Below are 15,877 nucleotides of genomic sequence, written 5' to 3'. Positions count from 1 at the left end.
GCAATAAATAATGTCTTGAGGTTTTTTTGTTCTTTCAATGCTGGCAACTTCTAGCTGCCTGTCCAATGGTGGAATGTCTACATTTAAAAAAAGTTTGTGATCGGATGACTCAGGCAAAGATAAGTCACAAAAGGGTGCGTGCTACCTTTACATTTGTACGTGACACTAAGATGAGTAGACAAGCCTTCTCAGGGTAATGCCAACACCAAGTTAAAGGCAATGCAGTGGGAAAAGGGTGAGTGAGCCACATTTGTACTATTCACAAACATCCGGCCTGCTTTTCCAGCACTTACCTCCACTTCTACAGGCATACCTTTACAATGCAGAAAAGAGTAATAATATGCAATACTGCCACAGGGTGGCAGCAGGAAGAGAAAACATTTAAATAAGAGCATTCTATGAAGAGAAAAGGGAATACAAATGTGAAATCTATTTTACTAATTACGGACGTAGAACGTTTACATTTAGAACACTGCACAAGCGTGCAAAGTGAATTAGAGTTTTATCACAATAGTCACTAGTGTGTGCATAAAAATCGTCACAAGTGATTAAAAAGGCAGCGTCCACAGATTCTATGTCAGGGGCCTTTACCGAATAAAGCAATTCTTTCTGGGAGCGAGATGCACCTTTCTTGACTTGTTATACAAAGTGTTCTGCACCTGAAAGTTAATCCAAGGAGTTAATCGCTCACTGCGAACATCGGTGTATCACGAGTTCCAGTCTTGGCAAGACACGCTCAGCCTTCCAAGGATGGCAAACCCAGAGTTAGTTACGAATAAGCAACCCACAGCTGAACCCTTGTGCGCTGAATACCATGAATTCTGAAATAACCAGACAGATTTATGCACAAGGTGGAAGACTGCCTGCTGCTGTGCGATTCGCAGCTCGTGAACAGCGAGAGCTACTTACACAGAATGTCAGAAAAAGAAGCCTGCAACTAGAAATCTATTTTTTTCAAGCCATACAATGTGGCTCTCATAATTCCCTTTTTATAACCTACTTTGAAAAAGCTCATCACTGCAGTTGGATTTGTGTTTATGCATTCTTGGAAGTTCCTTTGTTCATATTGGTTTACGATTTTAGTTGCATTTCTGTTTACTTGTTAGTGTTTGCGGACAACCGTGGTAGTGTTTATACTTACGCACCTGTACATTGGTATCCTACTATACATATTTGTAGCAATAGTTGTGCTTCTTTGTGCGTGGTCTCCCTTGGACTGTAGAAATTTCAAAGTCTCCTTCTCATGTCTGAGTGTCTTTGGCTGTGTGGCCTAGAGGTCTCTGACTTTGTTGGTGTGTCTGGGAATGTGTATTCGTATTTGTGAGGTCCGCCGGTTTAATTGCTTTTGTTATGTGGTGAATACAAGTTGCAACCCTTGAAGGCAGCTGGGGCAGCCAGGGGAGGTGGAAGGGAAGAGCAGGCTGCAATTCTGGGGGCTTTATCTTGTCTGCACGGGGGTGGAGAAAACACTAGAAGTTCATGAAATGAGAGTAGCAATTTATTTACAGCACCCCCAAGCAAGGCGTGTTTTCAACATTAAGAAAACAAACAATTGGGTATACAAACCGTCGAGAATCTTTCTGCTCAAGCACCAAAATCGCAGATTAAAATCCCTAAAATGAGCCTTTGGATTATGATGTTTTTCATGTTAAATATATATAATTTGCCAGCAAAGACATAAGCTTCGGAGCGGGAGGGGGTGGTGGAGTAACAGTGGGGAAGTGTAAAACAATGGGAACCGAAAACGACATCCCTAAACAAGCGCGTCACGAAAGCGCACACACTGGGTTAATTAGTAACACGATACTGGAATGTAGCTAATTGGAAACAGATGGCGCAGGGTGCCAAGCTACGCGTAACCGCAAGCTGTAGGCGGCTACAATTCCAAGCAAGGTGGGACAGGCACCCACCTTTGACCAATTGCGTGCGGTCTTTCTTAGAAAGGCGCACGCAAAAGCCAATAGCGTGGGAGCCCTCCCAAAAAAACACAAGCACGAGCTTGTGGTCCCAGTTTGAAGCCCTTACAAAAAGCCTTGCAGGGCAGCGCATGTGCGCTGGCTCAGGCGAGACCTAAAAAGTGCATCTTTACGCACCGGTTTAAAGTTTTCAAAACACGAAAGGCATTGTCATTTACAGTGCCAATAACTCAAACTCTGACACATGCAAGACCTATTGCGTTGCAAATGTGCATTTTCTTTGCAGCAGGAATAAGACTGATATTTTATGTTGAGCTCCTGTTTTGCTCACGTGGGCACTCCCTATACACTGATAAATGAACCTCAGCAAAGCCAGCAGGTCTGGTTTAATATGCCAACGCAGGCATGTACAAATACTGCTTGCATGCTTCCATGCACTAAAGCCAGACCTGTTGGCTTTGCCCCTGCCCGTTTGAAGTAAGTTGTAGCGTTATTGGCTTTAGTTATCTTTTTGAAGTGCTACGCAATAGGTTTAATTTACTGCTTTAGAGACAGCCGCCTAACAGCATTTTCACCTGAAAGAGTCCTAGGGACTTATTTACAAGTCTCTTGCGCTGCCGCTACGCCGGCTTCTCCTATATTAAAAGTGCCACACCGGCAGTGCAACGGGCTTTTAAACATGCCCCCTAGTGTGGTGTTCTGTTGCAGTGTAAAGGGGCATGGAAGTGTGACTCTATGCTGAGTTGTATGCAGTACAAACAAAGAATGCCCGAACCCTCATATCTTAATCTAACAATTATTTGGTGAAGACCAAGCACAAATACATGGAGCCTGGTTAGGTACTTTTATTTATACCATCACTCATGTTTTTTTCTTTATCTGTAAAGGACTTATTTTTTTAGGCAAAAAAGGATATACATTTACACTATCACAACATTTAAACAATGGTGACAAGAAAAAAAAAATCAAACATCAAATTAACATAGAACGATAAACATTAAAAGTACATTCCATCAATGTTTACAAATCAATTCCTGTTTAGAGACAAACAAAGCAACAGCAAAGACAATATATCCTATATTATCAGTTAATCACTTAATGATATAAATGGCTCTTGTAGATGTGCCGACGTGTTTCAGGTTCGAATACCCAGTTTCCGAACCCTCATCAGGGCTTTATTAATTCACAAAGCCCTGATGAGGGTTCGGAAACTGGGTATTCGAACCTGAAACGCGTCGGCACATCTACAAGAGCCATTTATATCACTCAAAAACATGAGTGATGGTCTTCACCAAATAATTGTTAGATTAAGATATGAGGGTTCGGGCATTTATTGTTTGTATAGTATAACGGTCCAGCCCCCCCCCTCAGTCCCGACTAGTACCTAACTCCTTTGTTTACCGAGTTGTATGCAGTAGCACAGTGACCGTTTGTGCAAGCGCTGTGATTTGCATATGCATTAGTCGAAGCAACGCTGCACAGGTGCAGTCTGTGTAAGTGCTATGCATCATCCACACATGCCTAACTCTAGGCTATGCAGTAAACATCTGGGAGGGACTCGCAATTGAATAATGCTAGGTTGCATGCACTGCTTAATGGCAGCCTGCGTATGTGCTTTGTGTGGCAGCCCATGCAGCCATAGTAATTAAACAGACTACTGCTGAGCAGTGCATTCAGCCTAGCCAAGTGTCAGGCATACATGGGGCACAGGTTCAGTGACAGTCTGCATAAGTGGTATTTGTGACGCATGTATGCTTAACTCTAGGCTAAGCTGCACGCAGTGAAATACATGGCCCTCAAATGCATAATCAAACGGTCAGTTGCATGCAGTGCTCAATGGCAGTCTGTATAGGTGCTGGGAGTGACTCGCATATGCATAACTTTATGCTAGGATACATGCACTGCTCAGTGCCAATCTGCATAACTGCTTTGCTTAACAGTGCATGGTGGGCTAGGCTACATGCACTGCACAGTGGTAGTCTATAAGTAGTGACCAGCATGACCCACAAATGCATAACTGACGGGGAGGCTTCATGCAGTGCTCAGTCTGTGTGTGCTACGAGTGACTTGCATATGAATAATGCTAAGCTGCATACACTGCTTAATGGCAGTCTGCATAAGTGCTTTGTGTGGCAGTGCATGCAGCCGTAGTTATTAAACAGACTGCTGCTGAGCAGTGCTTTCAGCCTATTTTATTTATTTATAAAGTTTTATATAGCGTGAACAAGATCCCGAAGGATATCAGAGCGCTTTACAATAGGGTGGAATGAAGGACATACATGCAATATCAACAAGAATAAGAAACGAGAATGATCACATAATTACAGGACAATTGAGTCACAGAGAGTAATACAATAAACATGCATATAGCGTGCTGTGAAGGGAGGGCACACTATGCTATAAAGAAAGCAGTATCAAATGATGGTAGAATGGTTGTAGGATAAATGACTTCAAGCAGGTGAACCTGGACCAATTAAGGTAAGAATTTGGTTTACCATTGACCCATTTGGTATGCTGCAGTGGGCAGTAGAAAAATGGGAATGACAGTAATAGCTCAATGTATGAAGAGAACAGGCTTAAAGCCCTAAATCGCAGGCTAGCCAAGTGTCAGGCATAAGTGGGGCACAGGCCACGTGACAGTCTGCATAAGTGGTATGTGTGAGGTATGTATGCGTAACGCTAGGCTGCGTGCACTTCACAGTGGCAGTCTGTATAAGTGAGCAGCATGATCCACAAATACATAACTGAAGGGGGGGCTCCATGCAGTGCTCAATGGCAGTCTCTATAAGTGCTGGCTCCTTGCACTGTTTAGCAGCAGTCTGGAACAGTGCTGTGCGTGGCCCATCTGCTCATAACTTGGTACTAGACTAGGCTGCATGAAAAGCTCAGAGGTAGGCCGGTGTCACTGCTATGGCCGAATGCATTGTGCAGCGTTAGTCGTTAACAGTGCTATGCTTGGCCCACATATGCATAACTCTTGGAGAAGCAAGGCTGCAGGTACTGCTCGGGCACAGTGACAGTCCCCCTTTTCCAGTTCAGGGCTCAGGCGTTGCTACACCAAACTGCGGCTTTCTTATCGCAAGGCTTCCTGGGAGCCCAACGTCATCCTTCTTCCTGGTAGTCTCGGACTGTGTATTAATATTGTTCACGGAAGAGTGTTTAAACAAGGGAAAAAAAAGTCTCACTCGCACTAACCCGCCATGTTAATTAACCCCTTCGACACTCATGACGAGCTGGGCTCGTCATGGTGTAGCCCGCTCGCACACTGATGACGAGCCCAGCTCGTCACGCAAAGTGCGATTTTGAAAAACCCAGCGCGCTAGCGGAATTCCGCTAGCGCGCATGCGGTTAACAAGGAAAACATTTCACTCTCACTGACCCCTGATGTTAATTAAATCCGATATTCTATTTCAATATTGGTTTCCTCAGATTACCCTTATGTTTAGTGTTTGAATATCTATCACTGTGTTTTAAACTACCAACATCTGAGAACAAGCTGTCGCCATTGTGACAAAAATATAGTGCTTACCGACAAATGAAGGAGACAGTGTAACGTCACAAGTAAAAGATCCAGTCCTGATGGGTAGTCACAAAAGGAGACAGGACGGTAACAAGGAGGGACTAAGAAGCCTCATTATCAAATAGGAAGCCAGCATTTACCATGGACTATGATGCCAGCCAATGAAGATGGGCGGGGCTTCCACTTCACTTCTAAAAGATACCCTACTTCAGCATGCCTCGCAAAGAGAGCAGCGCATGCACTGCAACGCTAGGCTCGACGTAAAAAACGAGCTCCCCACTCCATAGTACGGTAAGAGATCCAGCTATATCATTCAGGTTACATAGGAAAATTGTGACAAAATAGTTGTCCTAAAATATGCAACTTTCCCGCCCTGGTGCCACCAAGCCTTAGCTCAAAAAACAACTTCAAATCTTCACACCTATCCAAAGTGGTTAAATCAGATGAAAAAATTAAAGCCTTACATATACCCACCAACTCATGTGCAGGCGAGTGGATTTAGGAATGTATTCAGTCGCCTTGAGTGACGGAAAATACCTCAATTCAACAATGAATGGTACCAGCTGTGCTACAAGCAATAATTTGTGCTAAAAAACTCACAAAAGCAGACCATATTGTCCTTTCCAACTCCAGAACAATTACTAATCTGCAATTTAACAACAACAACAAAAAAGCATTTGCAATAGGTCTCGCATTTACGAGAGTTTTGTAAATGCGACACCTACTGCATCTTCGATATGTAGGCTGAGATACACCATGAATAGGATTCTGGAATTGACAAGGCCCCCTAACTTGCCTTTACTCTTGCACAACATAACACATGTATTTGTAAAGTGCACTTATCACCCATGGGTCTCAAGGCGCTGATGAACAGATGTTTACAACACCCTTACATACTGGAATTTCCCCCCCGCCGGCTCACACGTAAACAAGAATTCCTTTTTTCCCCAAATATCCCTCTTTGTGGTCTGCCCAACCCAATAGGCACCCTTACACCTACCAAACTGATACACCATATTTGCCCAGGGTGTCTCCACCATTGGTGATTTATTTAAAGACGGGACACTATTGTCACACCAAGATTTTATACAAATAACACAAACTCCCCTGACCACTTTTTCTTACACATGCCAATATCCTACATTACATACGCCAACACTGGTCATCGATGGGGCAGAACCAGACACCCATGCACTGGTGCAAGCAGTTTACAAGACTGGGCACAGGTAGACGCTCAGTTAAGTGGTTATGCAAGGGCCTACGTTCCCATTTGCAAATAACATTGACCGCACAGAGCGATCGGTGGAAGGCGAACCTCTGCAGACCTTTACATGACAAGGAATTGCAATTCATTCCAGAGTAGTCTAGCGACATACATGATTCAAATGTATCCAGTTCACACTATTACATAGAGCATATCTAACACACACTAAAATACATAAAGTCTTGAATGCAGCTGCATCCTCCTGTCTTAAATGCCTCAACGAAGAGGCAGATTTACTGCACATGGTGTGGACATGTCCCACTATGCCCTCTTACTGGAAGTAGAATGCGAATCACTTAGGGCCCTCACAAGCACCCATTGCTGTAATACCGCTGAACACTACATACTAGGACTACATCCCAAGACATCTAAGACTGAATCGCGTTTCATTGACCTGGAGCAGCTCCTTGCCAAACGACAAATAACGTGGAGCTGGAAGTCACACACTCCGCCCGTTGTACAGGGCTTGTGTGAGGACATCAAGAGATTGCAGGGGGATGAGGGTCAGCTGGGGGCTCAGCACTCTGGAGACAGTCATACCGAGGGCTATACAAACGACCCATTTCCTTGATGTGGGACACCTTGCTGGAACAGTTCAAAATTCAAATGGAAGACACTGACTAAAACAACAAGTGATTACAATAACCACACACTAATGTACTCTGCCATTTGGAGTTCCCCTGCAACTAACATTGGCTACTGCAATCTTCAATGACATGTGACATCTCACATGTTTGCGTCAATAAACTGATAGTGTGATAGTTGGGGGTTCAATATGGTGTGAATTTTGGGGGGGGGGGAGGGGGAGTTAGTAGATTTACATACCTTTCTATTGATGCTATAAAGTATTGATTACTGTGTTATAATTTTATGGTATGCTTGCTTTGTCACTGAACGTTAAACACGTTCTTGAGATCCTGGGCAAGTGCCTTTGTACCAATGATGCAATAACGACTTGCTGTACAACATATCCTGCAATGTAGTAGGACATTATTGTTCTGAGAAATGCAATAAAATGTTCACAATAAAAAATACCTGCACTGAGAAAGCAAGCAGACAACCACTGCCCTGATCACAGCCTTTAGCACATCTGACTAAAGCATTGTGTAAAGACTTGTTGTTTCTGACAAATCCGTCGATACAGCGCCACTAAATTATCCGAAACCTGTCTTTCATCTATTAATCCCATTTAGACATTCTTGTCTGACATTGGTCTTCTTCTCCACCATACATGTTAATAGTGCAGTGCTGTGAAGTAACCAGGTTGGTGACATGCAAACAATTAAAAAAAAAACAAGCACTGGCGTTGCCAATAGGTCTCGCAGTAGGAAAGTTGGAGCTATTACAATTGCAAATAAATGCCTTTTTTTTGTTTTCATTTAAAAAACATAAAGGGCTTTGTCATTTACAAAACCAATAGCTCCAACTTTCCTACTGCGAGACCTATTGGCAACGCCAGTGCTTGTTGCATTTGTCACCCCGAGTGAGATGGGTATGCTCAGACGTGAGTCCCGTGCTCTCCATGCCACTGGAATCAAGCTATCCAGGCTGATGAGGGCTGAAAGCCCGAAACTGGTCCTTGTATGCTTGTTTCCAGTCAAGGGAGGACCTGGTTTGGCAGTTCGGCCTGGACTGTTCCCATGGGGCAGAGGGTCAAGACTGATTTGCATATGGCTGGGTTCAAACTGGAATGGCATGGTGAGCAAAAAAACGATGGATTTAGGCCCAGATCTCTGTACTGGGGTGAATGTATGACATTGTTCTGCATTTTGTCCATCACCTGTTGTTTTTTTAATGTGACCTGAAGCAGCCTGAGATACGGTTGACAGTGCATCTTCGTTGGGAAGGATGTTTATCTTCGCCTGTTGGAGCTGGCCCGAGAAGTGGTCCGGTGGATGTTCGGTTTCAGTCTAGATTGCTTAAAGGTTTTATGAACTTATGTTGTTTTCTGCACAAAGAAAGGAGGGAGGACTACACTCGGATGGACATTTATAAACAGTGATGATGCCCTTTGATTGGTCGAGAGAAGGAGCTGTGAGGGCTCACGGGTTATGTAGTTTAATGTTTGATTGGCTGCTGTGATTTACTAGTAAAGAAAGTGAAGAATAATCCTCACCTCCGTGTTCTGAAAAGAATTCAAAATTCTTGATGCATTAGTTGTTTTTTTTTTTATTTTATTTGTCAGCAGGTTAAGGTATATTTCATTGGCAAGTGTACAGTCCTTCCAGAAATGCCTTACTTGTTTTTAATCACAGAAAAAAAAAAAACCTTCATGTATCAAAGTTTAAATAATAAAGAGACCACCCTTTTTGTTCACTGCGGCAAATGCCTCATTTCTACTGATGGAAAAAAATGCACTTAAAGTGCTCTGTTTCTGATGTGCATTTTTTTGCGGTTTTCTACAGCGTGAACTTGAAGGCATCAGAGCGCTTTACTCGAGCACCAGTTTCGTTACAGGCGGACACATTTTTGGGCATTGGGAAATTAAGTGATCTACCCAGAATCACAGGATGTTCAAACATTAGCCTTATGCCAGACTCTAAAGTTGTTCCCCACCTTCCGCGACGGCCCTCCAGCCCTTAAAGCCACATCCTAATTGCGTTACAACATAGCTTCCAGCAATATTTCCATGCTAAGAATTCAAATATCATAAAGCTGATTTTGTGAAACGGATGGGCATACTAATTTAACCGTATCGCCAGAAGCAGTATTTAGGTACCTGCCATGCGATCAGTAACTCTGCCAAAATGGAGCGTCAGCGTCACTCAGAAAACTCCAGTCCGCTTGCTTAAAACTGGGCGTCACCTACCGACCACAAGAAGGTCGGCTAAAAAAACAAGATGGGCATTTAGATATCGGGAGCACTGTACAATAGCAGAAGTCTAGCACAAGCTTCTGCTAATTGTTGGTATTCCTGTCGCATTGGCTAAGATCATGCAATTTGTCGCCACTGATGAACAATGCAGTGCTCCATGAAAGATACATTAATCTATATAACAAGAGGGGAGCTGGGTAGAGGGTGGATTGTTGAAATAACTAGGAAGACAGTGGGTGAGGGGTGAGGCAGGAGTGTTGCAGGGGGCGAGAGGAGGCTGCGTGTGAAAGAAAAGGCATAGGGGAGGAGAAGCCGCAGAGCGCACGCTGGGCGAAGCCCTTTGATGTGATGTGAGCGGCCGGGAAAGGGAATAATTAGGGGAGGAGCATCCAGCTTTGCTAGTAGTATCAGTGAGGGACCCCGGCGCCCACTCAGAGAACATGAGAACTCCCCTCTGAAGCGAAAGAGTAGGGACAGTGTGTGTGTGTGTGTGGGGAGTCTCTCCTAAGAAGAGCATGGGGTCACTGTCACTCACTCATCGTTGTACTAAGGAAGCGCTGCACAGAAGCACGCGCTGGAGTGCAGTGGTCGTTTCCTCACACCCCTCTATCTGGTGTCTGATGCACAAGGGTTAGCTATAATAAGTACAGTAGTTGCACCGGGGGCTAGGGGGTGGGGAAAGGGGCGTGGGGAGGGGGGCGATTGTGCCCCAAGTAGAGCTGATGGAAGGTGACAATTTTCCTATAACTACTTATCGTGCAACGTAGGCTGCGTCTAGCAATAGCTCTGCTGTCTGGGGCCTGCGACGTTGGTGAAGCACAGCAAGTACATGGAAGTGCATCAGTGAGGAGGATGCGCCCATGCGTGCTCGTGTTTGCGATCAGATAGTTAGTTAATCGCAACACGTAAGGAAGTGTATCAGTGGGGAGGATGCACAATTTGGCACTGTAAAACAAACACGGGCCAGTGAGGTTTGAAAATCTATGTCTGTCCTTCTTGGCACAAGAGGGCAGAGGCAAAAACAGAACCTCGGATCTCTGTTAGCGAAGTGGCTCCGTCTAATGTGAGACTCCAATAGACATTGCGTGCTAATAGAACAAAACCGCATGTGATACTCCAATAGACATTGCGTGCTAATAGAACAAAACCGCTTTGTACTTTGGATCTTGCAGTTTCCCAGGCACCCTCATAAGTATGGACTTAAAACCACAACACATATTAAACAAGCAGGGCAACATTTGCAGGGAACGGTGGAGGCAGGGCGGGGAATGTGGCGTCAGGGAAACTGATACAGAAGGGAACTGAAAGTGAGGCCGGCCTGAGGCCGGCCATGAATAATTAGGGGAGGAGATGCCGGCAAACTGAAAGTGCGGCCGGCCATGAATAATTAGGGGAGGAGAAGCCCTTTGATGTGCTGTGCTAGGCGGGAATGCGCGTGCTTGTTGCTCACGTGAATTTCACGAAAACCGCGGGGCTGAAAGCCCTTAGTTTGAAGTTGATTTTGCCGACATGAATTCTCGCTCCGCTCGATGCGCTTGCGCACATCGATAGGTCGCGAGACCTAAAAAATCCTTGTATTTTTTACGAGTCCATCCACTTTATAGAATTGAGCAACTGCCAAGTCAATCTGTTAACCCCTTCCATGCTCATGACGAGCTCAGCTCGTCATGAGGCACAGTTGAGCTGTGCTGATGACGAGGCACAGTTGAGCTGTGCTGATGACGAGCTGAGCTCGTCATGAATAAATGAGAATTCCGATTTCCAGCACAGGGGAAAAATAACCACAGCAGCGATGTGGTTAAGAAGCATACGGTGGTGGTCAAAGGTGTCTAAAGAGGATGAAAGGCAAAAAGAAAAATCTATGGACAGAATGCAGAACAAGGTCATACATTCACCCCAGTACAGAGATATTGGTCTAATTCAATTGTGTTTTGCTCACCAGCCCGAACTGCCAGGCCAGGTCCTTCCTGGACTGGAAACAAGCATCCTAGGACCGGTTTCGGGCTTTCAGCCTTCATCAGCCAGGCTAGCTTGACTCCAGTGGCATGGAGAGCATGGGTCCCACGTCTGGACATACCAGTTTCACTCTGGGTCCCTTGCTCACTGCGCCACTAGATTCAAGCTAGCCTGGCTGATGAAGGGTAATACCCAGAAACTGGTCCCAGGATGCTGGTTTCCCGTCCAGGGAGGACCTGGCTTGGCATTTCGGTCTGGACTGTTCCCATGAGGCACAGGGTCAAAAGCGATTTGCATATGACTGGGTCTAAACTGGTGTGGCATGGGGAGCAAAAGAAGGATAGATTTACCCAGATCTCTTGACTGTGGGCAAATGTAAGATTTATTCAGCATTCCGTCCGCGTAGCATAAAGAGGATGAAAGGCAATAAGAATTACTAAGGATGGGGTGCTAGCATCTAAGCCTAGGGTGGTGGACTGCCCAACAAGAGTAGTCTTTGTAGTTCTGCACTGGAAGAACCAGAACTTTTTATTGCTAAAAGCTTGAGCGCACTCGACAATCTGCAAATAAATAGTAACGGTTTAATCAAGAAATTAACAATTCGGCAATATTAGAAATAGATTAATTCTTGGTACCAAACCATCATTGTCTACGTTTCTTCGGGTGGCGATATCCAGGATTCCATACGAAAAGCGAGGACCACTCACTCTTCATGGAAATACAGAATGTTTCCATTAAAAATTAAGTTTATTCCTTGTATACTTACTTAACTTTAGTGGGCATGTATCTGAGAAAAGGCAGCGAATGTAAAAACGCAATAATACAAATAATTTGATCTCTTCATATGAAAGCTCTTGAAGGTAATAACAGATGAGCACTTTTCAGAAGACAAACTCACATTCTCGCTGGCACCCTACTCAACCATTGGCAAAGTATCTCTAAAACTTATTTTTTATTGAAATACTTTCACACGTTTTCACCAAAAATTGAGAATTCGAGTATCCTTAGCTAAACGAGGCTAACTAAAATCCACAAAAAAGGTGTTTGGTTGCCTTGAAAATAGAAATTAAACAGTGTAGATCAGCTCTTCTGAAGTACAGCGAATTAGTATTTGTGATTACATAACATATGGACAGACTCGCAGTAATTAATCACGCTGAATAAAAATAAGACTAAACTGTATAGTCATAAACAAACGTTTTATTTGATTCACGAGACGTCTTACGTGATTCATTTTGTCAGAATACAATTAAAATAGTACGATAAAAACAAAATTGGTAAAAAAAAAAAGTCTACAATTACTGTAGAGTATTAAAGTCAAACGTGTCGCGTAACCAATGAGTCACACTAAACAATTAAAATACCGGTAGTAATAAGTTAATACGCAAGAAGCACTCGAAGTTGGTGTTTACTTGATTCTACTCCAAAGTACATACTGGGGTTCCACGCCAAAATGACAAAAAAAACGACTCAAACAAAATACCACTTTAGCGTCAGTGGTTTCGTTTTCATTAACTGCAGAACATCCTGTGTGTCAGCCAAGAAATTATACAAAATCACAAGTTTTTAAAGGTCAGGTGAACAAGTCCTTCGCACACCACGTGTCTGATACATAAACTTCCGGGTCAGCTCGAATTTGCACAGTTGTTGTTTTCTTTTTAACTTAAAATGTCTAATGTGGCTATTCTAATGCAGGCTATAAATACGATTTACGTGTCAACTGGTAAACATCACAGCTAACCCGCGACAGGAAGGGAAGCTGAGAACACGCAAGTTTGCCACTTACAACGACACTCATCGTGATCGACCGCGGGCAAAAGCATAATTATAACATATGGTGGAAAAAACACCCACCAGTCCAACCCCATACTGTAAGTATGTAACGCGGGGGGGAATACGGTACTGCAAGCGGAGCTAATTTAGCACAAGCTGGCGATGGGTGGTAGAAGCAAACTCCAGCAATAAAGGCTGCCTACTAATAGCATATGTCAAGAAAGAGTACACCTCATCCTATATTGCAGGTTGAGGGGAGCACGGGAAACGCAATTCCTGGATTTTATTAAATGATGTGTCACACTGAATAGGTCGGGTCTTTTCCATGGGTCACACCGGGGGTGTATATCTCTATGGTTCCCATTACATTCCAGAAACAAGACTAAACGAGAGAACGTACTGGGGTAAAAGATCGCACGATCACAGGCGGCCGGTGTTCCATGAACGGTGAGGTGACTTACAGTATGCTGTACCATATGAAAGGCGGAAAATTCTGGGAAGACACGTGCAGGTTGAAGTGAGGGTCCGTATTCCCCTTCCGGCATGCTGAGGACACGGGAAGTAAGGGAGAACAGATAAATTAGCAGCAAACCCTACCTGTGCTCCCTCTCTACACAGCAACGAGAGGAAACGTCAGTGGTAAGGCCTGCACTTGCGACGGGATTGAAGGCTCCGCAGGCCTGGAGTCGAGGTAAGACACCATACAAAAGTAGAGCCGCTATAACTGCCTCTGGGGGTATTCAGAGTCCCAGCGTGGCACTATCGGAACCCTTCACGCAGCAGGCGGACAGCACACTCAGTCCCGTGGCCCACAACTTACTTTGTCCGCTCTACGCCACCGTAGCTGTGTCCGCGCGCTGCCTCCTCTTGGTCTCCCTTCAGCTTTCTACTTGACCGCCGCCATCTTTACCGGGGAGACAGCAGCCGCGCGCAGCCCTACACCACGTGACCCCTAAAGCAGACAGAGTCGGAATATTCTGGAAACCCCCTGGCCTAGAGGAGGCCTGTGAACGGTGTACCGAAGCAGGATATGATCCAGGCAGGCTTTGGACTCTCAGCTGACAGGCGCCGCGGCGAACACACATCTTCAGAGAGCTCTTTTGAAGTTATTTAGGTCCTGGGGAGCGGACAGCAGTTTACAGTCACGTGACCGATTATTTTTCTTGCGAACAGGAAGTGGCGTCACCAGCCCCTTTGGCTTGCTGGGAGGAATGACGTTACAACTCTTCCATATTGGGAAGGTCAAACAGCTTATAGGCTTCACAATGGGCCGACCCACAATATGAAGCGAAGGGGAAGGCCAAGTCATGCAGGTAAACGCGTGCACCCGTTCCGGGTTAGAAGATATCTCCTCCCACCACGAGGGCATGTCCACTTGGAAATGTTAAAGATAAAGAATTGTTTTATGAATCTTACACATTAATAGTTTAAAAAGCAATATAGCTCGCTGGGATTGACATCGCAATTACATATTTATTATTTAGGACATCCTTTTATACCAGATGAGCAGAAAACACCTACAAAACTTTCCTTATTCATTTTATTGATAATATGTCTTACTTTCCGACTTCACTGAAAAACTCTGAAAAGCGAAAAGCAGACATAATTGACAAATGCTCCCTTAAATGATGCAATGATGGCACGAACCAATTGTGTTCTTTCTTGTCTGCCTTCAACCCCATGCTGTCAGTCCCTAGTTAGCATAGTGGCCATCTTGAAACGGTAAATCATTCGCTAATTTAAGCGTACTGATAACATTTTAGGTGTCTATTGATCCAACATCGTGCTACGGTACGATATTTTTATGCTATGTAACACGTCATATCTAAGGTCCCTCGGCGCTGTTCAGTTTTATATCACCTGGGTGACAGGTGATATACACATTTGTGGTTGCCCCTTATGGAGGCCAGTGTTGAATATGTACTAGTAATGTTTAGCCAGATACCTCTACTACGGCGTGTGTTAATATAGTATTTTGTTCATGTTTATTGTACTTGCGTCACCACCTGTCATCTCCGAATGTTCAGAGAGTATTAATGTGACGTCACTTGGACTGCACAGACAGTTGCTGTCTCCACACTGGTCGGGGCGCTTCTCTTCTTTCAAGCCTCTCATGGGCCTTTGTAGTTATTAAATAATAAACGGATATTCCTTTACCCCCGTTGTACTTCTTTCTGCCACAACAACTTGGCGATGAGGACAACAGGAAGGGCTCAAGAGCGATGTATCAAAACAAAGTACTAAAGTAATGAATGACGGTATATGGCGGAATTGGTGCAGCACAGTAAAACGTGACAAAAGAAATAATCACTACTGACAATGAATGAAGTAAGTGAAGCAAAAAAGTAAATATTAAAAGTTACCGCTGCAGCCTTCGCCGAGTAATTCCTGTCAGACAACGCTTACTGCATGTCGGGAGTGACGTAGGCTGAAACTTCGAATAACTATTGGAGCAAAGCTGGACACGTCATATTGACGCAGGAGCGTGCCGCCATTTTGAACTACATACGCTTGTGCCTGACTGAAAATAAAGCGCGTAGCAAGGTGCCTGAGGCGACCGGCAAAACGGAATTAGGCGCATAAGAATTTTAGCGCATTAAAAAGGAAATAAGCGCATAGTACATGTGTAGGAA

The 15,877-nt window shown here is 44.4% G+C and overlaps 1 protein-coding gene across 4 annotated transcripts in view; it reads right to left on the bottom strand.

Annotated features, from left to right (window-relative positions):
- Positions 1-14,422, bottom strand: part of LOC147667205 (protein strawberry notch homolog 1-like) — a 273,523-nt gene extending 259,101 nt beyond the window's left edge. For 2 of the 4 annotated variants that reach the window (XM_086948851.1, XM_086948852.1), the window contains exon 1: positions 14,065-14,401. The gene's annotated coding sequence lies outside the window, so the exon portion shown is untranslated. The other 2 variants (XM_086948853.1, XM_086948854.1) reach the window with 2 other exon arrangements.
- Positions 14,423-15,877: the final 1,455 nt, after the last annotated feature.

Source organism: Lissotriton vulgaris, unplaced genomic scaffold (assembly GCF_964263255.1).
Source record: "Lissotriton vulgaris unplaced genomic scaffold, aLisVul1.2 SCAFFOLD_2906, whole genome shotgun sequence".
NCBI classification, from domain to species: domain Eukaryota; kingdom Metazoa; phylum Chordata; class Amphibia; order Caudata; family Salamandridae; genus Lissotriton; species Lissotriton vulgaris.
This window is presented reverse-complemented; position numbering and strand designations above follow the sequence as displayed.